This window comes from Phyllopteryx taeniolatus, chromosome 21, assembly GCF_024500385.1.
Source record: "Phyllopteryx taeniolatus isolate TA_2022b chromosome 21, UOR_Ptae_1.2, whole genome shotgun sequence".
Taxonomy (NCBI): domain Eukaryota; kingdom Metazoa; phylum Chordata; class Actinopteri; order Syngnathiformes; family Syngnathidae; genus Phyllopteryx; species Phyllopteryx taeniolatus.
Window position 1 is genome coordinate 4933982 of NC_084522.1, and position 23842 is coordinate 4957823.

Below are 23842 nucleotides of genomic sequence, written 5' to 3' on the forward strand. Positions count from 1 at the left end.
AGCACACTGTGACAGTAAAGTCTGCTGTTGACCTGAGCAAAACTTTGGACATTATTGTCAATCAAAACTGAGAAAAGTGTTATATTTCTATCTTTGAGGTGTTCACTGCATGAAGTAACCCCAACATCTACTCAAGTACAGAGTGTGAGTGCTTTTGCAAGTTCTGGTCAACCAATATTTAAAATGTGATCCAGGGTTGTGATGGCAATGATACAAATGCTAGTTTTTAAACCAGAAACCAGTGTACCATCAAAATGAAGTTGTCATCTTTAGTTTCATGCTATTAAAAAGTGTTTCAGATGTAATTATCTGCCCATTATTTGTCCTACACACGAGAGTCTGGGCTCTTTATGATTTTTGTCTTTGTAACGAAGTGCAAGTCATTTACTGGTCATTTGCCTATTCCACACAATCCCACGTTAGAACTTTCTGTTTATTTGTGCAATTAATATTTCATAGACTTGGAGACAGAACGTATCCCAGGCGCCTTCCAGGTGTGTTGAACTTCGAGTCACCCCCGATTTGCCGATTCTTTTGCACTGTCTGGTCAGCAGAACGCGAGGAGATGACAGCAGGATTGACAGCACTGTTTAAGTGTGAGCGAGGAGGAGAATGCAGTGAGTCAGCGAACAAGTGTTCTTGGTTAAAAGAACAGACGGTGAATAATGTTATTGGCCGCAGAAGCAGACGTATGATGCCGTTTTTCTTGATGACAATGTTGTTGACAGACCTGAAAAGAGGCAAGAGATGTCATCCTTCGTCCATTCTACACTTTAGCGATAATTTGGGAGTTTTAGGGTACAGTTCTATCGGAAGTAATTGTTTGATTTGTGCCTTGGTTGTTAGTCTTCTGGTTTCGAGCAAGCACCATGTTGATTTGGAATGATCTGAGATTTTTGAGACAGCCAGGGTTCGTGGGTTAATACTTTTCACCTCTCTACCAGTCTTACACTCAGGATTCTTCTTTTGAGAAGTTAGACTGAGAACCTTATAGATTTTAAATTGTATATACTAATTTGAAATGCTTGAGGATAAACAATTGGGACAAGAGCAGTCACAGTTTTCATCTATTCTTCCCAGTGTCGGGATCACTGTTTTAAAGCAAGAATCCTATCCATTTTTATTTATATCTGACTAAAATTACTTGAGTCAGTACAATATTAACAGCACATGAATAAATTCCATTAACCTTTCTACAAGTCGCCTTTCTCAGCCAATCTTCACGCTCTCTTCCTGGTTCCGACCATCAGTGCCAAATCTCAGCTAGTCTTCCCACTCTGAGAAAATGATCGCTCTATGTTGAACCAGAACGCTACGATTTCGATTTGCGTCTGACTCATCACGCTGGAGTCAGCAGCAATCAAATTTCATACGGGTTCACGTTCCTTGTCACCTCTCGACCCAACAGTTCGTAACTATTCTCCAAATCCTCTGGGACGTTTTGCTTTCTTTCGGAGCAAACCCCATATTGACTTTGCATTACATCTGATCCCGTATGCTTTTTATTTTTATTTTTTTAATTTCTCTTCTTCTTCTCTCCCCTCTGGGGGGACTCAAAATTTGATCTGAGGCAGTTCTTGGTCACCATATAAAACCAAATACAATCAACTTAGCATCTGCAACCCATTTCAACTTTATCCAGACTCATAGTTATTAAATAACTAAATCATATGAGTAAAACTTACAATTTTGTGTAGCATTTACTGTATATCTGTAGTTCTACTAGGATCTCTGCAGCTGTTTGCAGGGATGCTGAAATTAAACAGAAGACTACTGACAACAAATTCATCAAGTTTAAAAGAAAGACTGCAGATGTGTAAGATTTTGGGGATATCAGTGTCATGACATGTACTTTAAGTCAATTGTAGTCATAGTTCATCCCTGCTGGGCAATGTAATGCCTTGTTTTCCGTTTCTCCACCGTCCTTCTTTCTTAAGCTTTTGGGATGGGAACTGCTAAGCTGTTTTCGCTCCGCTTCCAATTTCCTCCTGCTCCTTTGTTCTTCTCCATCTCTACTGGATGAAGAGTTTTTGTGATTTTCCTTATGATACAGGTCCTGATCCTCTCCATATTTGTGTCTCAAATTGTCACAAAATTTTTTTGTTTTCTTAATTCTTAGTTTTTGTTTTTTTTTTCCTCTTTTTTTTTTTTTTGTTCCTGAAACTCCAGCCATTCAAGCTGGAATTTTATGTAAGAGCCACAAAACTTTCCAGGTTGGAAACACTTGACTTGAGGATGGAGTGAGTAGGAGAGAGAGGGCGAGGAAGAGAGAGAGAGAGAGAGAGAGACAAAAAAAAATCGAATGTATAAGTTTACACCGGCCGTCCTTGAGGGCAGACTGCACCTGTCCTCATTATTCCGGGGCCTGTTCCTCCAAATGCACAGACGCAAGCAAATATTTATATCGACTCCATTAATTCCAATTGAAAAACAGGAATGCGAATGTTCTGCTTTGACTAAAATCAAAGCAGCCCTCTCTCCCACAGCATAGCGCTTAAACACCGTGCAGCTGCAGTAGACAGGATATCACCGTTCAAAAGCGGCAAGCATGAACTGAATATGTGCCACTATTTTGAGTGACAAAACACACACAAACACATACACACACCCTGGTCAAACTGCCAACCCATCAATTTCAACACCATCTTTTTATGTCCCCAATACACTCTCCCCACACTGGCCTGAGTGATTGCAAGGGGTCTGGATGTCTTATTAGACGGGCCAGACATTTCAGGTCTGTTCGTATGATTTTCCATATAAAAAACACTCGATGCTGTCACGTTGGAAAATGAGACGGCCTCAAATCTGAAAAGTGAAGCAAGATTTAAGGCAGATTCTCAAATGTGTCGGCGAGTGTGTGTCATTCTTCCATCCAACCTTTGTTATACTTCTACAAACAAGACTAGAGCAACATTAATTCAACTTAATTGACACAATAGCCTTAGTTTATGAAAACATTGCTTTCAGCCTTTGTGTTTATCATGTGTGACTGTTTCGGCCATATGTTTTCGTTCAACGGCGTTTGAACAGCACAGAAGAACTAACATCATTTTTTTTTAATTTTTTTTTTAACAATCCACTTGACAGCAACCCACAAGGTCTTATTCTATTCTAAATGTTGTTTTTGGATCATTGTTATGAGTTGACAGCTGAATCCCGATTCGGTGTTGTGATGTTACAAAAAAAATGTACATTCCCTGTCATTATTCCAAGATTTTTATGTTTGTATTTATCGTGTCCGATCCACCCATTATTCCTTTGATGGCTTGGTTTAATAACTTTGCATTCAACCCGGCTTGATCCATTAGACATTAATCATTTTCCATTAACTTATTGTCTGACGTTGCCTTGCAGCTTTGATTTTTCACTGTCATTACCAATTGAAATTTTTAATATCATCATTCATTTTAATATCATCTGCTACCCTTGTGAGAGGGTTTGCACATATAGGAAAAGCCAAAGAAAATGAAAAAAAAAAAAAAAACCCTCAAAGATATGAACCTGGAGGGAAGAAGAACATTTTGGTTTAGGTCTGTTAGGACTGTTTCTCCTTATTTTCATTTTTTAAAACCCAACTTTTAGACCACATTTCCTTTGAAATGTTAGGTCAAAGTCTGCCTTTCTCATCCAGCAAACCATTTGAGTTCAAATCAATTGAACAATTGTACACATGTAAAAGGAATATATTCCCATGACTGTGAACATTACATTTCATTTTAAGTCTCTTGGATGAGGTTTACACATGCCCGAGTTTATAAGTCTCGGCCACGTGACCGTGCATTCTGTACACAAGCTTCACCTGTGGGCCTCCCTGTGCAGTTCGGCCGCTCACTCAGCATGGAAGTGGTGAAAGCCCTCTCCGCGGTCCTCATAAAGCACAAACCTTTTTCCAATTAGCTTCCCGTGTTGCCTCGGTGGTGCTTACATCTAGTGCCAATGTGACCCAGACCAAACACCCGCTGGTCCTCTCCCCAGAAGAACCACGGGGAGAGGATAAGGGATGAGGCTGTCAAAGGGTGTGTAGCATTTTGTCAGGACTCCCACAGCGCAGGCCGACTGTCAACATCCACATCCATCAGTCAAATAGTTTAAGGACAGTCATATGGTTCCTATAAGGGGAAAAAGGAAGCAACATTTGGATCTCTATTTTACAGGAACATACACAAGAATGAGCCAGAATCCTTTGTGTCTTTACTGGACCAGGCTAAAGGATGCGTCATGTCAGCACCATCATCTGTTATTTTCATTATACAGCACGCTGATTGTCGCTAATAGTCCTTTTTCTTTGAGTGTCTTCTCTTGTAGTCTTTCCACCTTCCATCATGTGCGGAATGTGTTTTATTAATCACAGTAACCAGGAAGACAATCTAATTATTTTAATAACCACTGACAGCATAATTGTATACCCAAAGCACGAAGCAAACCTTTTTTTTTTTTTTTAAATGTAATTTTCTTAAGACTCAACACATTCGTTAGGATTTTTAGCTGGGTATGATCCAGACCCTCACACTACAGCTGCCGCTTAATGAACGAGACAAAGACTTGAACTATGAAGGAATGGCTTCATGACGGTATGTACACGGTGTCCATCCCAAAATCGCAAAAGCCTCAATACTTTGTTTACAATTAGTACTACTGCTACTGTGTTACAAATAATCATTTATTTTACAGCTAAAATAGCGCACTCTATCCGGGGTTTTGTTCTCCTTACAAGCATGTCTATATGTACTGTATGGACGTGTATGTGAATGTCAGTACATTGAAATATCTCTACAACTATAACACGAATTGCCATGAAATGGCATGTGTACAGTCGACATTTAAATGCCCCTCACATGAATCATCCGCTGAAGTCCGACGTCAGCGCCAAAAATACTGACTGGTCGTAAATGCTGCTTTTGAAGCACCCAGGGGATACATTCTGAAAAGTGCGGAGATCACGTACCTCCATGAGGTGAATATTTTTCTCGACTTTATGGCAGCTACTGAACTAATGTATTCCGCACTAATCCTTGTATTCCGTGTGGGTGTTTTGTCAGTTAAAGTGGTGATATTAAATCCGAAAAATCTCATGGCACACCACCAAACAAAAACATCACAAAAAGTATGTCTATTGAAATAACGATGATCTTGTCTTAACTTACTCACAACTCTACTTTGTGAGCGTGTCATGACTTATTCTGTTTTGGGAATGGCAATGGGTGGGTACACAGGTTAATTATGTAACTCTGCCATTTAGTGGAGGAGCATTTACTGTATTTGTCATGCTCATAAAACAAGGCATCACTGTACAAATGTTCAGACCAATTAAGTGAAATCGGACCAAATCCAGTGGCACATCTGATGATCTCTCACGGCACACTAATGTGCTGTTGCTCAGTGGTTGGGAATCACCAACAAAATGTCTCATGTTTGGCCACTTTTGTACTTGCGTGACCTTTTAAAATGTTGAACAAAGATCCTTTCTAGGTATAAGTGAGATTTGATTAAAGCAGTTTGGGTGGAACATGTGGTAATGGTTGTTCTAATGAAATGCAAGAATTAGGCCGTGGTCTTGAGTGGTCTTGGTCAGAGGCACTTAGCATCCCGATGGCGACACCTCCCCCATGAACGCCCACGATCCACTAGGGTGGACCTGGTAGTGGGAGCTCAAAGGGCGGACTGTTCGTGGACACAACCCTCTCATTCACACCCACCTCCGGCGCTGCACGGTCTGGTTCAAGTTTACAATATGAACGAGTGGGACTTAAAAAACACGCCATGCCATTGCTCCACTTTCCTAAAATGTCACTGATTTGCGACGACACACCTGCTTGTAGATTGACTTGTAACGCGTGGAAGGTGGGAGCGCAGTGCTAACAAGAGTATTTATCTTATCATGACATCATCAGGTAAGGTGATGGAGTGCTGCGTCATGCTTTGTTTGGTTTTTCCAGCACTAACCACATTAGGAGTCATAGCAGCTCTGGGAAAACATGTCAGATGAGGATAAGTGACTTTGATGCATGACAGAAAAACAGAGAATAGTAACCGGAGGGCCACGCAGAAAAAAAATGGGACGTATAACTTAAAAGTGTAATTATACGGAGCTGTCGTCAATCACAGGTCTCAGCTCGGCTAAAAGGTGCTCCCCTCCTTTACACGTTTGTGACCCTTGACCCCTCGCACATGCCTCAAGCCTAACACTGTGCCCCTTGTGACACAAGGCTCCTTCTCACACCTTCCTTCATACTCAAGCGACTGTATTCTAGTCACTTCCATACAGTGTACTGCATTGGCGCAAGTCACAAGGAAGGTAGCTCTACATTGTTCAAGCGACACAATTGAGATATTCTCAGATCGGAATCAGCCCCCTTCCAAAATCTGATATGAAGAGATCCCTCGAAAAACCCACTTTATATAGTGCGTGAATCGGACTTAGGCGCTTGCAGCGTGAAGCCTGCCTTTGAAGGGGCAAACAAGTCAATTAACATGCATTCAAAACTGCATGCTGTTATAGAATTAGCCGTTATAATGAACATTTTTCCGATCACGTTACTGTACGTAGATTGCCTAAAACTCTGAACAGTAACATTAAAAGTTGCCTCAAGGGCTAATACAATAGGTTCCGGCCGTGGTCTCCATGGCAATAACAGCGATACAGTTCTCCTTACCATAAAGCATAAAAAGGATTTTTGAAGCCGTTATTTTAAGCTCCCAACTACTCAGCGAGACCACCCCAGTTACTTGACTTGACCAAGTGTGTGTAATTAGTGTGATAAATTGTGGAAGTTTTAAACAAGCATGACACTTCCAGTAATTAGAAACACATTGAATGCAATTGCCATCACGAACAATAAGCACAGTGGGAGCAAATTGAAAGCAAAAAGCTGTCCGTAGGATGCTTGAATAGGCAAAAGTCCCATTGTGAGCCTGGGATCATTTTCAGCTGTTAAACAGTATCATCGCAATAAAAGAGGGTAGAGAGCAAAAGACTGAGCGTGACCACCAGTATTTATAGTTATGAAGAAAATACCAGAACGGTAGAATGAGAGAATGACTGTAGTCAGTGGTAAATGGATGGTAATATTTGAACTGGTAAGGAAAGCGTGACAAGCAACGCCGATGGTTTCGTGAACAGCGACTCTTTCATTAACATGTCTTGATAGATTTGTAACCTCATTTTAAAAATGGTACGTTAAGAGACACTCCTGGAAAATAACCTCTAATATTTCCATAACCCCATAAAGGGTTTTGCAAACTGTATGACAGTTAGAATAAAAATTACACACATTATATAAACAACCATTGCTACTTGTGGAAGGCCTGTGGCACGTTCAAAATGACTTAAAATCTCATTGTATTTCCATAAACAGAATATGTCACGCCAAAATACAGTATAAAATGACATCACTGTACCGTGGTACCTTGAACCTTGACGTACGGCTGTGTTCGTTCTGTTACCAAGCTGCATGAACCTCCCCAGACTCTTATTAATCTTCCCCTCACTCCTATTAACCTCTGCTGTACTCTCATAAACACGTTTTATACTCTTAAACACCTTTTAAACTCTTAAACATACAGTAACACTGCACACAGTGTACATTTTACTCCTTGTCATGTGTTTGAATCATTCATAATTATTATTATTTATTATTATTGTTATTTTTTTTTTATAGTTTTAATGGTTTAGGCTAGGAAGTGTTTTATTTTACCACAAAAAAATTAAAGTATACACTGAAAATCGATATGGTGATTTACTTGTGATGTGAATATGAAAAAAAAAAAAATCTGCAACGCACTGAATCAGTAATAGGTGAACCGCGATATAGTGAGGGAACACTGTGGGTCAAATAAATGTTCAAAAATATAAAAAAAACCAATGCAACAATGAATGAACATGTAAAGAAATTAACTGATTAAGTGTAATGAAGCTAATCGCTACAAATACACACTGTAGTATTCGTGTGTTGATGTGTACCTTTAAAGGGCGTGGCCTAGTGAGTGACTTCAGAAGCTCTTAGTCCAGCTCCAGTTGGCCATTTACTGTGGTTAGTTCAGTGTGGGCGTCTTCTCCATGCTCCTTGCGAGCGTTTTCATTTTATATTTGTGTGTTGTACTGTTTGTCCTGTTCAATAAATGGCCGAAAGTGTATTGTCGACAGTAGCGCTGGCATAGATCGATGAACAAAGACATTATTTGTGGTAAATAAATGATTTTCTGACCACTTAGGTGAAATTGGAAAATTTGTGCTTTGTGTAAATGACAATGAATTCATTTTCATACAAAATCCTAGCATGTACTTGTGAAACAGACAACTGGATGTCCACAGTTTTGCTGTCTGTTTCCGTTCCAGGTCACCGAGCGATGGAGTTGGGAGGAGGATCGTTTCCTGGTGGCTGCCGATGGATGAGGTCACTGTAGGAAGTGGAATGTGCTTGTTTGACCTGTCAACGCGATGTAGGAAATGTGAATCGTCATCTCAGGCCAAGTTGGGGCAGGTCAGTCTGGGTTATTTTCTTATTCTTCACAACTGCTGCGACTGGTACTTTGGCAGTTCTGGTTTGGTGAACGGAAATGATGTGGTGTGTTTTTTTGGGGGGGGGAAAGGGGGGGTATACTGAAGACACCAAAACAAAATTAAAGACCTAGTCTTAACAAAAAGATGATTCCAAGCTTCGAACATGAATGAAAGTTTAAAGATTGATTGGTTGAAAGTTTGTTCTTGCAGAGTGCTGATGAGGGACATTATCAGTTAATTATCAGAACATACAGCGGTCAAGAACGATGTACCCACTTATCTGACCTCATCTTGGGTTGGGTATAAAGTATACTGTATATAAAACAATAATAAACCCTGAATCCTAACCCTAGAGTCCTCACTCCTTATCATAACACAAATTCTTGAATTACGAGTATGTAACCATTGCCCCTACTAGCTACACAAACCATTGTAAGGAGGGTATACCGGTCGATCTGACCTCATCTTGGGTCAGATAGCAATAGAATTCTACTCCTCCGATCCGAACCCAAAAAGGTTTAACGCCCTAACCTTACACGAGCAGAACATACTGCTGTCAATGAACATGAACCTACCACAAAAATGTTACAGGGTCAGCAACTTCAGACCGTGGTATCCTCATAAGGACCTTATTACTCCCCATTACAAAAGTGTGCTGAAAGGAAAAATAAGCTTCATCCAAAGTTGATGGTGGAGTATCACATTGTGGTGACAAATTCCAGTCTGGTTCTGGTTCTGTTGACACACTTATCTTTCACAGAAAAACAACTTAAGTATTTATGAAGTCAATGGCCAAGATCATTTGATGAGTGTAAGCAAACAGAGTTGTCCTACAAACAAACGGCCATCCCTTTTCCCACATAAACCAAAGCAGGTTTGAGGTGAAACTGGAGAAGAACATTATACTGTGGTAGGCCTTGAGATAGCTAGGAGCCGGCAGTTCGGAAATGAAAGGAGATATTACAATACACAGAATTTAAAATCATTGTCTAATAGAGGTGCCTCTATTTATATGAAAGGGAAACCACAGCCAGAAAGTCATCTGTAAGTCATTCTTTAGCCGTTTATGGCAAGACACTGGGTAATCATCTTTTCAACACCATGCTCCCATCATCGTCTTGTGCTCATGTTTTCAATTGCATAATTTTCCCTAATATTCAAAAATTACCTTCAAGCGATTGTTGACACACAATGCTCTTCAATACAGATTTGCCACCGCATAACAGGCCCACCCTTTTTCATAAACCCATCGATCTTATTTGCTATTCTATTATGCTTGCATATTTCAATCGGCAAGGAGCGCGAGTGAGGGGTGGAGGAGGAAGGAGAGAGCGGGCGGGGAGGGTGGAGAGAGGAATGAAAAACACAAGGTCATTGAGAGAGAGACATTTCTTTCTTTCACACCATGTGTTACTGTAAGATATTCATTTCCTCAGCGATTCCTCTACCTCCCTCCAGCTCTTTGTTTTTCTTCTCCATCACTGTCAGTGTTCGCTGGCGGAGGTGGTCCAGGTCGCATCAAGTCCACTGGATCCCGTTTCTATCTTGGAGCCATCCCTCCAAATCGGCTTCCCAAATTGCGCACCGTGCGGAGTGCAGCTGCGGTAACCCGAGACCTTTGTGTTGTACTTCTCGAATGCCAAAGCCCATTAAAACGAGCATGTTTGACGTCTCGGCCTGATTGTGTGATTGAACTGAAGGGACAATCTTATTTAGCAATGTAATCTCAACAAACATCTGTTGAAATGTGGGATTTAGAGTTTCGATTTACTGTCTACCAACAGAGCCAGTAACATGATTAATTGACTTCATATTAATAGTTTTATAACAAGCAACTGAAGTGGCTCTAATTTTCCTGCCATTCTCTGTTTATCCTCACCTTTAAGGCCTATCCAGTTAGCCAGAACTAGTTATTTAAACAGCACAGTTTGTCTCTGAGTTATGGGACGGTCTCATCATAAATCTGAAAAGCAAAACCCAACAACAACTACGGTTGTATTTCGTAATGCTAATTATTACAGCACATGGAGACGGAATTTATTCCATGTGGCAGGCAGAATGGTTGAAAGTGCCACATGCTTCTTTTGTTGGTCCCCATGCACAGAGGCCCCATTTTCATTTCAATTTCTTTTCCCAGTCGTTAATGGGCTGATTTCATCAGTGCAGACAATCAGGAAAAGGAAGAGGATGTTTTGGAAATCCAGACTGATCCAAATGAGATATGTTTTCTCAAAGCAGATGGAACTTAATATGCAGATCCAAGGCCACACAGTCAGTCAGGTGTTCAGTCGTATCTGACTTTGACCTGTTTAACCAGAAAAAAATAAAATAAAAATCTTGCCTGACTTAAAAGAAACTCTACACATCCCTGGAGCTTTATGATATCTTTCATTTGACATTAGAGAAATTGTAATTATTGCAGTAGTCAAACTGGAGCTGTAATTTTTAGATGCACGTAAATCCATCTGGCGAGGTTCTGCCTTTTTGACGTAGTAGTACAAGAATCCAGTAGAAGACAAGAATCGGGATAAACCAGGAAGAGAATGCATCCTGTTTTGTATAAAACAGATAACCAAGCTCACTGGTATTGTCGTAATACTCACGGCTGACTTTTGTGCAGCTAGCATGGGTTTTATTTTTCCTCAGTGACTGTAAAGTGAGCATGTGAGTGTAAATGGTTGCTTGCATGCCCTAGGTTGTGCTAGGACAACTTGTGACTGCCTCACCATGACAATGCACCTGCTCACAACACCTGAGCATCTGACAGTTCCTGGCCGAAGAGATCATCGCCTCCTGGAGCAACCTCCCTACCTAGGCGTCTTGGCTCCGTGTTTGTTTCCCCCTCCTCTTTTCCAAGTTCAAGGGGGTCATAAAGGGGGCAAGTTTTGAGGATATCGACAATATCAAGATGGCTGTGACAACAGAGCTGCAGAGGATCCCGGAAGTTTCCTACTATATGGTAGCAGAAGGTGACCTTCAGTATTTCGGTCAATAAATTCTAAAAAGTTGGAATTTGTTGAATGTAAACCTCCCTTCCCTGTTGCAGCTAATTAACATAAAGTTTCTAGAAACCATTTTTGTTGTTATTCCTCGCCAAAACTGAAAACACCAGGACGGAAATGTCTCTGTGCTAACATTTAGTGCAGTTGTTTGCATGTGGTGCTAATTACCTGACAATACACAGAAGTAGCCAGACTTCCAGCGCCAAAGAGAAACATAGTTAAGTATATTAGAGTTTGGGGTTAAAGGTTTAACAAAATAAAAGCCTGTCCAGTGTCTTTTCTCACTGTCTAAAAGCCAGTGCTAGATGCCTTGCAAAGTTTCGGGTCACGTTTGCTGCTCTGTCTGGACGTTCATTCACTGGCCAAGCTAATCCTCTCATCATGGAAAGCATCGAAGTGCAGATTTGCACGATTAAGTTGCTGACCAAGATCCAGTTTTTTTTAAATCATACATGTGAACTGTGATCCGAAGGGAAAGGGTGTCGAGACCGTGCTTCAGTCACCATCAAGTGTGCCATTTCGTCCCACGTGTTCATGAAAGTGAGAGTAGCAGGTTTTAGGTTCTCCATGGCCAATTCGGCAGCTAGGGTTACTTCAGCCCATTCTTCCCTCCTTTTTTTTTCCACATGAAAAGAAAAACCCTGGCTCTGCCTCCCTCATGTGCGGAGAGCTCCATGTGTCTGAGTAAGAGGTGCGCCGCAGTGAATCGGCTTGGCCTTGGAAAAAAAATCACATACATGAGTATACCCGGCCTTTAACACATTTCCCGCTGAGAAAGGTACATCATATCCTCCGCCCCTGCGAACAATCTGTACTCGACTTTCATCCGAACTGTGTCTCTCTTGGTTTTGCCTTCTTCCATTCATTCATGTTTTTCTTCGGTTTCACCGAGTTGAAAATTCTTTTTTTCTTACTTCACGCAAACATCCATCCATCCATCCATTTTCTTTACCACTTACCCTCACGAGGGTCGCGGGCTGCTGGAGCCTATCCCAGCTATCTTCGGGCGGGAGGCCGGGTACACCCTGAACCGGTCGCCAGCCAATCGCAGGGCGCATAGAAACAAACAATCATTCACACTCACATTCTTACCTACGGGCAATTTTGAGTCTTCGATCAACCTACCATGCATGTTTTGGGGATGTGGGAGGAAACCAGAGTGCCCGGAGAAAACCCACCCAGGCATGGGGAGAACATGCAAACTCCACACAGGCGGGACCGGGATTTGAACCCCAGTCCTCAGAACTGTGAGGCAGTCGCCCACCGTGCCGTCACGCACACATGTCAGTGGTAATTCATGTTGATAGTGTCCTTTTGTGCAAATATTTCCACTGTAACTTGAACTGAGAAATTAATGGTAAATCCGCATAATCGAGCTTTTTGCTGAGGTGGCAACAAAGTCTCGCTTTCCTAGTTGGAAGCGACCAGTTTAAATATACACCTGCTCCTCTGTTTGGATCGGAGTTCTGGATTGAACCCCTCAGCTCACCAGTTCTTGATCAGAGCAGATAGACTGGTTCTGCTTAAAGCAACAGCCAGAGTTGCTCTTGGCTCTCGGACCAGCGTCTTTGTATTGTTCATACGCATTTGTGTGTTGATAGGGATTTTGTATGTCATCTAGATGTACGCTTGCCACTTATTTTGAAAATTTAGAAAGATGTTTTACAAAAAGTTACTTTCCAGGAACAAGAGGGCACACAAAAGTGATACTATGTGCTGTAGCAGTTCTTGAAAAATTGCAGCGAAGAGCGTCTGGCTCTTGCTATTGTCGTTTGCCCGCTTGGCGTCACTGTCAGAATGATTGAAACCTATGATAAGAACTGTTTGTTTTCCTCTCACCTTCTCATCTCCTCCCCACTGTGATAGCGTTGCTTAATATTATTCGTTTTGCTACCCTCTTCCTGAATCAAGTCTTCACATGCGCAGTAAGAAGATGGAATAGTCCATTGCATGAGAAGGGAGAGGGCGTCGTCTCAACAATCATGATAGATTAAGCATTTTGTGTTTTTCAGCGTTGCGAATTAAGACTAAAACAACAAGAGTTGTTTTAAATCGAACAAAACTCAGTCTTTATGAGACGTTTGTCGGCCCCTGGAAATCTCCCCTGGAAATGTCCTGTGTTCGCTTAATAACATTAAAAGATTGTCTACCCATATGCAGCCATATGGAATTATAATCACCTTTTTAAGGCACATAAAAAAAATACTTGCTAGCCCAAGTCAGGAGTTTCAGCCTTTGTAACTTTGTAGGTACCACACTGATGCTGTCATAGTTGAAAGCTTCCTTCACATGCTGCCTTCTTTTCCCACTTTTTGGGAAATGGGTGATGCATTGTGACCAGAACATACCCAAACATTATTTGTGCGAAATTGATTAGTCCTGCAATATTTAAATATGGTGTCACAGTGGGGCCAATTTCTCCATTTTTGTTTTGATATCAAAAGATGAATATGAGAAAAGAGAACATTTCAGCTGTAGTCAGGTCTACACACCTGAACACAATGAGACAAATATATTGCAACTTCAACTTCATAGCAATTTCCTCTGACTGATCATTATGGCTTTATACTGTAGGCTGTAAAAACACTTGCACACACAGATATTCCCAATAGTATTTATATATAATAGTGTACAGTGAATGTATTCAAACATTTTTGACACGAAACATAAACCATCCTCCAATTTATTCAGCCACACAGCCGAGCGCGTTCTCATCTGCGGGCCATGCCGGCCCACAGATGTTCCCTCTCAGGGCGATATCCAGGATTTGGGGAGTTTTTTGAAGCGTCGGCCCAGTGACGCGCTCCAAAGCCTAGGAGATTTCAGTGGTGGACCTAGAAAGAGTATTTGCCCTGCTTGCTGAACTCCACAGAGATGCTGAGCTGGTGCTGAGAATGGTATCTCGTGAGGCACAAAATGTGAATGCGTGTACATTTTATGTTTATAACTTTATTAACCCACTTAACCTCTGACTTTTTGATGCCTCAAGTGAGTCTCTCTGTTATTTGCAATAAGGCCGTTCCCATTCCCAGTAGTCAAATACAGATGCTTTGTCACAGCCTTCTGTGTCTGATTTATCTTGGAAATGGTTAAAATCCTCTTGCTGATCCCAGGTTGACAGCTCACAGGCTCTGTTTCCAATCTGATTGATCTGATCCCAAGTTGACAGCTCAAAGCTTCTTTTCAACTCTGCAGCATGTGCAAACAAACGCAGTGGGAGGCAGCAAAGTGAACATTTTAACTTGTGGAGAGGTGACAAGGAAGATGCCATGATTTGAGCTTTGTCCACGTCTTTTGTCAGATGTCAGTCATAATAATTCCAGTTCTTGTTATAGCATAGAAAAATAATCATGCAAAGTAACTTTAGTGAAAGAACCACTGAGACATACTCATGTTGTCTCCATTATATACTGAATGTTTTCTATTTACTAAATAGACCTCAAGTTAACCTCCACCTCCCTTCTCGTGGCTGATATATTTTGATCATTTGTTCCCAATAAAATAATATATATACAAATTTGCACCTCGAACGTTTCTGCTTCATACTGTTAAATTCTAATGTTTTCAAGAACGATTCCTGACCAGTAAGTTTTACTGTGGGGGCTGCCTTGTTCTCCTTAGCTCTGCCAAGCAGGTTAAATTTATATATTACAACTAGAAGCAGTTTCAATGTTTATGCTTGCCCTGAGGATGGTATTTGAAAATACATAACGCACAGTTGTATGTAGATATTTTTACCAAATAAATACATTTCTGAATGAAAATGTAAATTGTTGCAAGTAATGCCAGTTTGTCAGTAGTATGAAATGCAACAGTTGGTATTTCACAATCTGCATCCTTCAAATTGAAAAGATAAATGAATGTCACCTCAATGGCAGCAGGTATTATACAATCCCAATTCCAATGAAGTTGGGACATTGTGTGAAACAGAAATAAAAAAAGAATACAATGATTCGCAAATCATGTTCAACCTATATTTAATTGAATTTATTTGTTTAATGTTCAAACTGATAAACTTGATTTTTTTTAGCAAATAATCATGAACTTAGAATTTTCTGGCTGCAACAGGTTCCAAAAAAGCTGGGACAGGTGGCTAAAAAGACTGAGAAAGTTGATGAATGCTCATCAAACACCTGTTTGGAACATCCCACAGGTGAACAGGCTAATTGGGAACAGGTGGTTCCCATGATTGGGTATAAAAGGAGCTTCCCTGAATTGCTCAGTCGTTCACAAGCAAATATGGGGCGAGGTTCACCTCTTTGTGAACAAATGCGTGAGAAAATAGTCAAACAGTTTAAGGACAATGTTCCTCAATGTACAATTGCAAAGAATTTAGGGATTTCATCATCTACAGTCCATAATATCATCACAAGGTTCAGAGAATCTGGAGAAATCACTGCATGTCAGCGGCATTCATTGAATGCCCGTGACCTTCGATCCCTCAGGCGGCACTGCATCAACAACCGACATCAATGTGTAAAGGATATCACCACATGGGCTCAGGAACACTTCAGAAAACCAATGTCAATGAATACAGTTTGGCGCTACATCCGTAAGTGCAACTTGAAACTCTACTATGCAAAGCAAAAGCCATTTATCACCAACACCCAGAAACGCAACCGGCTTCTCTGGGCCCAAGCTCATCTAAGATGGACTGATGCAAAGTGGAAAAGTGTTCTGTGGGTCCACATTTCAAATTGTTTTTGGAAATCGTGGACGTCGTGTCCTCCAGGCCAAAGAGGAAAAGAACCAGCCGGACTGTTATGGACGCAAAGTTCAAAAGCCAGCATCTGTGATGGTATGGGGCTGTGTTAGTGCCAATGGCATGGGTGACTTACACATCTGTGAAGGCACCATTAATGCTGAAAGGTACATACAGGTTTTGGAGAAACATGTGCTGCCATCCAAGCAACGTCTTTTTCATGGACGCCTGTGCTCATTTCAGCAAGACAATGCCGAACCACCTTCTGCACATGTTACAACAGCGTGGCTTTGTAGTAAAAGAGTGCGGGTACTACATTGGCCTGCCTGCAGTCCAGACCAGTCTCCCATTGAAAATGTGTGGCGCATTATGAAGCGTAAAATACGACAACGGAGACCCCGGACTGTTGAACAGCTGAAGCTGTACATCGAGCAAGAATGGGAAAGAATTGCACCTACAAAGCTTCAACAATTAGTGTCCTCAGTTCCCAAACGTGTATTGAATGTTGTTAAAAGAAAAGGTGATGTAACACAGTGGTAAACATGACCCTGTCCCAGCTTTTTTGGAAAGTGTTGCAGCCATAAAATTCGAAGTTAATGAGTATTTGCTAAAAACAATAGAGTTTATCAGTTTGAACATTAAATATCTTGTCTATATTGTGTATTCAATTAAATATAGGTCAATCATGATTTGCAAATCATTTTACTCTGTTTCTATTTATGTTTAACGCAACATCCCAACTTCATTGGAATTGGGGTTGTACAATATAAGACACTATTCAAGTCACAGTAGCTTCACATCTCTCTCCAAATTGTAATCTCTAGTTGTATATAGTTCAATGACAGACCCAGGAATCATACTTACCAGCTGCTAATTATAAATTCAAATCCAACTCATCAATCATCCATTGTTTTACACTCTACATTGTTTTATTTATTTCGTCTTGCAGAGTCGCTTGAGACGTGTTTATACATTCATCCGTGCAAAAGGGGAACATTCTATGTGACAGTTTGTTTGAAGGCCAATCTGTAATTCTGTGTTTTACTCAATTGAGATGTAGCGTAGGAACCTCATTGCACATGTTCAGTGTGAACGGACAAGTCTGTGAGGCGCTACCAAAGTAGCTACATTTTACGATTAACATCATCGTCATTAAAATAGATTCCCAATCAAAATAAAATAGATGTTACTATACAGTTGCTGTCTGTTTGACTTCTATCCTCCAGTTTAGGAGGAGCAAGCATGTTATTGCCTCCTTCCTTGGGTTGTAAAACACAAATTTCGCATCATTGCTTTTTAAAAAAAATAAAATAAATCCCACTATCCCCAGACAATATCAAGGCAAAAATGAGACCGGTTTGGACCTGTGAGCCACAGCACAGGGCCAAACTGTCCGTTCAGACTTGATTATGTATACATTGGAAGCCCATTGGAACTATCAGCGATATTCATATAACTGAATCGAGGTAATCTGGATAGAAGAGTGCGAGAAATAAATCTTTCTTTATAGTAGAGATATTTCGAATATTGTTGCACTTTATTATCTGGACTGTAATGACCATGGGGCATCTGGTTGCCCTTTAGGTTTGTTATGTAACTCACAAATTCAGCAGCACCCACTGCAGATGGAGAATGTACACGACTTTTGAGAACTGGATCCGTACACTACGGTTCAATGTGTTTCCATTTTGAAGCTCCTCTGGAAAAAGAAAACTCTGGCCAAGGCTTGTTTTGCAACAAGCACACTTGAGTCTGTGTTAAAACATGCAAACATGTTTTTCTTTTTCTGTTGTATAGAAAGAATGGCACTGGACATCTGAACCAGTTTAAGTTGTAAAAGGAACAAGGGTGTCTAGAGACACCATCTCTCATTTGCGGGAACTTGATGCCAAGGAATTATGTTGAAGGGATTGGAGGAGCTTCATTGAGACAGGCCATCGGCTTGTCTAATAGAAAAGTAGTGCTTTGCTGCCATCTTGTGTCATCGAAAGCCCATTCTTAACCGTTTTAACGGGGGCGTCAATTACTCGCAGATTTTCGTTGTTTGCGGCAGGGCTCGGTTAAATGTTGGGTGAACACTGTATATTTTTCTAACAATTTAACTCATGGTGGTTAGAGAAACGGTGGATTACTGATTAAATGAAGCTTTTGTAAGAAACTTTCATCTAATTTAAGTGCACAATTCTCCTCCTAAAGTAGGCTAAATACTAATGAGAACAGACAGCATAAAACCAACTGAGTTGAGCAGCTCAATGACTGTTCACTCTGAGTTAATGCTTTTTGAATGTCGATTTACACGGATCTGTATGAAAACTAACCTTGTTGCCACTGTAGTCGAGTCAGCCCAATCAGTTGACATACCATTGGAACTATGAATTGGCATAGGAACAATTCCATCGTATGCGAGTCGTCCCAAATGTCATACACAGTTAATGTCGAGATAAAATACTGGACCTTAATGAAGTACAGAATCAGACAATGGGATATACTATTAAAATTAAGACGTCGATGTGAACGTCTAGACACAACAGTGGCTCCTCAGCTGGGACCGGTGGCACGAAGCACTAAAACCTTATGTTTGATCCAACAAGATGATTTCCTTTTATTTCTGCGGTTCTGAAAATTTCCACTGCGTCGGCACCGAGCGTAACCGTCTCTGGTGCTTGTGTGCTTTAAAAGGATGAGGTCGGGATTCACTGAGGTTTCAAATGGGAAACAGACCAGCGGGGACTCTTCCAGGAGTGATTATGTGGGATCGTGAAGTCGGGCCAAATGTCTACGGCTGCTCACCACCTCTCAGGGATGCAGAGGGGCTTGAAGACTTTATACCTGTGGTTCTAAACACCCTTTTTTCATGTTCTGGTATGCCCACATTAAAATTAATTACTCGTGTTTTGCTCCATGCCAAGCAGTTCTGGTAGCACGTCAAGAAGCTGTAGGGTGAAGGTTATTTTATTAAAAGAATCATGCCTATTTTCTATCAATTGTCATAATTACTTATTTGCTTTCCGAGAGATTTCCTGGCATATCCTTTTTTTCTGGCACTTGCTAATGTAACTTTCTGCCTTTGTCCGCATTATGCTGGTGGTCCTTGTCCGGGCTTCTGGTTTTCTCCTTTTTATTTAGTTTTGCTTGTGGACAAGAAGCAGGCCAGTAATAGTCTGTATGCATAAGGGTCAACTCTTCCTATTAGTCGCAAATTGTTCCTACTTTGTGTGATTACTTCAAGATGACTCAGTTACCTGTTTATCAGCAGTGTATTTAGACAGTAAAAATAAATAAAAGAATTATGGAATTTTTCGAGAAATGGCAGGCCTAACCCTTTTCCTCCTTTTTTTGAGTATAGTGGAGCCTCTGTCGTCTAAACACAATCCATTCTGGGATGACTTGTTTGGATGTTGAAGTATTCCATTGTCAAATTGTTGCCATCATAAAACCTTTATGAACTGTAAAGGTACTTTTATTTTTAAAGCCATGTTTTGGCATTCTTTTCAGTCATACACATCAATACTCAAAACAATAAAAAACTAACAATAAAACTCCAAGACCAATGTCTGAAGTCACATAGAGGTTGCCAAAAACACTTTTGCAGTGTTAAAATTGCTCGCTACATATGAATGTAGCCTCACTTCGCTAAGTCCTCCCCCTGAGGAAATACAACCAATCAGAGACAGAAGGCGTTGCTTAGGAGGTGTCTCTCTCTCTCTCTCTCACACACACACACACACACACACGCACACTAATAGCGGGCACACTGTGGTAGCCTTGCGCTGACCTGTTACCTTGGGCTTCAGGAACGTTGCTGAAACAATGGCGGAATATTCACCGCCAGAAAATGAAAAAATGTCCCTCCCTCATTTACCAAGAAATCGTTAGCCCAATAGCATAATTGCCTAAGTAATTTTAGACTTAATGTGTGCTTGCTAAATATAATGTTTTTTTCTGTATAGATTCTCATTTATCCAGGTCAGAGTAATCCGCAAAGGTTGAATCGAAGCAACTGAACCCTTCTTGTTTGTTGAATTTGTTGCGTTTTTTTTTTTTCGTGTTTTCGAAAACTTTCAAAAATGACATGGGCAGTTATGCTGTTATGCTAACAAATAGCTTTGGTGCCACTTTGCCACGCTCGCAGAATACAGCCGATCAGAACAAGTCCTCGGGTCAACACGCAGCTTCTCTTTTTTCGGACAATCATGGAGTCATAATCTGAACCGCATGTCCCATTACTGGGTACTCCTGCTACTATCCACATTCCTTCACTCTTTCATTGCAGCATCCACTCACTTTGTCTGTCTCACCCTGCAGGCTGCTTTAGGGAATATTTCCTTCATCCTCTGTTTGATCACAGTATCCGAATTATATTACCAGTTTGGAGATGATGCTTATCGCTCACCAACAACCCTCTTTCACCTTTCCCACTGGCATGCAAACTTTACTCTCTATGTGCTGTATATGAAATGTGTGTTCAAGCGTATATGTTAATGTGTGTTGTGTATTCAATGTGTCCACTGGTGAGCAGCACATCTGCACCGCAGCTGAGTGTTCCTTAAGGGGGAGGTCTGCGCTCTTCGGTTTTCAACATCTTGTACTGTATGTCCGTGTGTCCACGTCTTTATGTACGCCGACTACGTTAAGGCAAGCCCGAAGCGTGATTGGGAAAAGGATCAATGGACGTCTTTCACGCGTCAACCTTGCACAATCATAATGACAAGGCTAGCGAGGAAGCAGAAAACAGGTGACGTCTTTATGAACTCCATCCACCCTGTGCGTATGAAGCTTCACATACACTTTGTGTTTGTGTTTGGCTCCTGGATCAGCAGCAACGACGTTCGGGGGATTAATTAATACACATAAAAGGCCCGAAACGAGCCATTGCGGCCCAGCCATGTGATTGCGCTTTATGCGTGTTTGTCTTTGTCGACAGGCATAAACATTTATTACGTGGAGAACAGAACTGAAGGAGCTGTTTTAAATCTTACTGTGCGTAGCATCAGGCTTCTGTTTGTGTCTCATGTGAAACATATGAACTGTTAATTTCTTCACTTTCCTAATCAGAGATGGCATGACTTAACACGAGTCATGATATCACTAGTGCAAAGAAAGCTTGCTGTACCATGCCTTTTATAATGGGCAAAACCCGTGGTAGATTTAAGAGTTTCATCCAGATGTGATGGAGATCTCCGAAAGTATATTTGGCATCAATTCCGACTTAACATTGAAAATTCAATTGTTTTTGATCAGTTGCTGTCAAACATAATCAGATTTGATTGTATTTTGTTGTGCTTATGTACTTTATCTCATGTCATATACTAAATACACGTTTAAAACTCAAGTCAAATTTTATTGTTTATCTTATTACACACTTGTTCACATGCCAATAACAAACGCATTACTGCGGCTATGCAATATATCATAACACCTCAAGTATATGCCCTAAAATATACTGCTCAATATGATTACTCTTGTCATTGCAGTGTTGCCCAAGTATTCATCTCATGCAAAATGTTCCTGTCCAATTGTGCAATGCAAAACCAAACAATAGAGGAATTCCAGGAACCACAGAGAAAGCCATAAAACACGCAATTGTAAATTATTGAACGTCTCCCTACTGGAGAATGCTCGACTCCATATTTGTGTTTACTGCAGAATGGAGTATTGATTGGTGCTTGTGACTTAAATTCACATCAGCGCATGTCGAGGTAGCATGACAGGAGAGCAGACGAAAATAAAGTAGCATGATGTGAGGTCAACATCAGTGTTCTCTGCTTTAATTTACTTCACTGTCTCGCTCCTGTGAGCATGTCCATGCAGGCTTCAATGATCGCAGAGGTGAAACTAGTGACAATTTATAGCATAATTTTATAGTCGAGGGGTCTCATACAGGCTTGGATACTTGTAAAGAACAGACCACCCATGAACACATACAACTGGCTTATGTGGAGAAATGTCATGACTGAGTTGTTTTATGACAGCTGTTTTACATCCACTGCTCAATTTTGTGAACAATGATGAATTTCTGTCAACTTGGACATACTGCAGCATGTTAGACCTTCTAGTGCAGTGGTTCTTAAACGTTTTACATCAAATACCACCTCAAAAAATACTTTGCTCTCAATACACGGAATTTTTTGTAAGACACTAACGTTCCGCAGTTTGAACTTTAACGCTAATAGAGGGGGGAAAAATGAACTTAATGATTGAATTAGAATTTGTTGCATATGAAAGTTAAATAAGAATTGTACCCAAATAAATGTTTGAAATCATCCATCCATCCATCCATCCATTCTCTACCGCTTATCCGGGTCGGGTCGCGGGGGCAGTAGCTTCAGCAGGGACGCCCAGACTACCCTCTCCCCAGCCACTTCATCCAGCTCTTCCGGGGGGATCCCGAGGCGTTCCCAGGCCAGCCGAAGGATGTAGTCTCTCCAGCGCGTCCTGGGTCGTCCCCGGGGTCTCCTCCCGGTGGGACATGCCCGGAACACCTCACCAGGGAGGCGTCCGGGAGGCATCCGAATCAGATGCCCCAGCCACCTCATCTGGCTCCTCTCAATGCGGAGGAGTAGCGGCTCTACTCTGAGATCCTCTCGGATGACCGAGCTTCTCACCCTATCTCTAAGGGAGAGCCCGGACACCCTGCGGAGGAAACTCATTTCGGCCGCTTGTATCCGGCATCTTGTTCTTTCGGTCACGACCCACAGCTCATGACCATAGGTGAGGGTAGGAACGAAGATCGACCGGTAAATTGAGAGCTTCGCCTTTCGGCTTAGCTCTTTCTTTACCACAACGGACCGATACAAAGTCCGCATCACTGCAGACGCTGCACCGATCCGCCTGTCGATCTCCCGTTCCATTCTTCCCTCACTCGTGAACAAGACCCCAAGATACTTGAATTCCTCCACTTGGGGCAGGATCTCATCCCCGACCTGGAGATGGCATGCCACCCTTTCCCGACTGAGGACCATGGTCTCAGATTTGGAGGTGCTGATTCTCATCCCAGCCGCTTCACACTCGGCTGCGAACTGCTCCAATGAGAGTTGGAGGTCACGGCTTGATGAAGCCAACAGAACCACATCATCTGCAAAAAGCAGAGATGCAATACTGAGGCCACCAAACCGGACCCCCTCTACGCCTCGGCTGCGCCTAGAAATTCTGTCCATAAAAGTTATGAACAGAATCGGCGACAAAGGGCAGCCTTGGCGGAGTCCAACCCTCACCGGGAACGAGTTCGACTTACTGCCGGATATGCGGACCAAACTCTGACTCCGGTCGTACAGGGACCGAACAGCCCGTATCAGGGGGTTCGGTACCCCATACTCCCGAAGCACTCTCCACAGGACTCCCCGAGGGACACGGTCGAACGCCTTCTCCAAGTCCACAAAACACATGTAGACTGGTTGGGCGAACTCCCATGCACCCTCGAGGACCCTGCCGAGGGTGTAGAGCTGGTCCACTGTTCCACGGCCAGGACGAAAACCACACTGCTCCTCCTGAATCTGAGATTCGACTTCCCGACGGACCCTCCTCTCCAGCACCCCTGAATAGACCTTACCAGGGAGGCTGAGCAGTGTGATCCCCCTGTAGTTGGAACACACCCTCCGGTCCCCCTTCTTAAAAAGGGGGACCACCACCCCAGTCTGC

The 23842-nt window shown here is 41.8% G+C and overlaps 1 long non-coding RNA gene across 1 annotated transcript; it reads right to left on the reverse strand.

Moving 5' to 3' along the window:
• Positions 1–415: 415 nt before the first annotated feature.
• On the reverse strand, positions 416–18750 carry LOC133471347 (uncharacterized). The gene is made up of 3 exons (XR_009786195.1): positions 18523–18750; positions 3800–4109; positions 416–730 (listed from the first exon to the last, which is right to left on the reverse strand). It is a non-coding gene; the product is annotated as an uncharacterized LOC133471347 (long non-coding RNA).
• Between the last annotated feature and the right edge of the window lie 5092 nt (positions 18751–23842).